Genomic DNA, 262 nt, shown 5'->3' on the forward strand with positions numbered 1-262 from the left:
CTCTATATCCCCGACGAAAGGGATGCGGAGTCATTAGTAATCTTCCCAGACATCGGGCAAGGGCGGTGAGATGTTCCTTAAGAGTCAGGGCGCATCTCTATATTGTATCAATAATTCATGGGTTCTATGCTAATCGACAACATCGCTACGGTTTTCAAAGGAACTGGGTTACCGGGTGTTATAATGCTGGGGTGTTGGGCGACAGCAGCCTTATTGAAAAGAAAATTAAACTGAGAAAAAGGGAGGAAAGAGGGAAAGTGCA

This window comes from Penaeus monodon, chromosome 25, assembly GCF_015228065.2.
Source record: "Penaeus monodon isolate SGIC_2016 chromosome 25, NSTDA_Pmon_1, whole genome shotgun sequence".
Lineage (NCBI taxonomy): Eukaryota > Metazoa > Arthropoda > Malacostraca > Decapoda > Penaeidae > Penaeus > Penaeus monodon.